Raw genomic sequence first — 230 nt, forward strand, 5'->3', positions numbered from 1 at the left:
AGCCGGCCGGATAGCTGGCACGCTCGCGGCCGCTCGACCACGTGCGCTTCGTTCCCTGTAGTTGTGGCGCGAGAGGGATTATAAATCGCTGGCCAATGAGCGGATTCCATTTGTTATCGCGATCGTTGCTGCGCCGGTTAGATGCCGGCTCGTTGCTTCGCGCTTGAAATATCGCGGCGCGGCGACAGTTTCCCTTCCCTCGATCGTCTGGAAATTGGGCTCGAGAGTAG

Source organism: Apis dorsata, unplaced genomic scaffold (assembly GCF_000469605.1).
Source record: "Apis dorsata unplaced genomic scaffold, Apis dorsata 1.3 scaffold_298, whole genome shotgun sequence".
Lineage (NCBI taxonomy): Eukaryota > Metazoa > Arthropoda > Insecta > Hymenoptera > Apidae > Apis > Apis dorsata.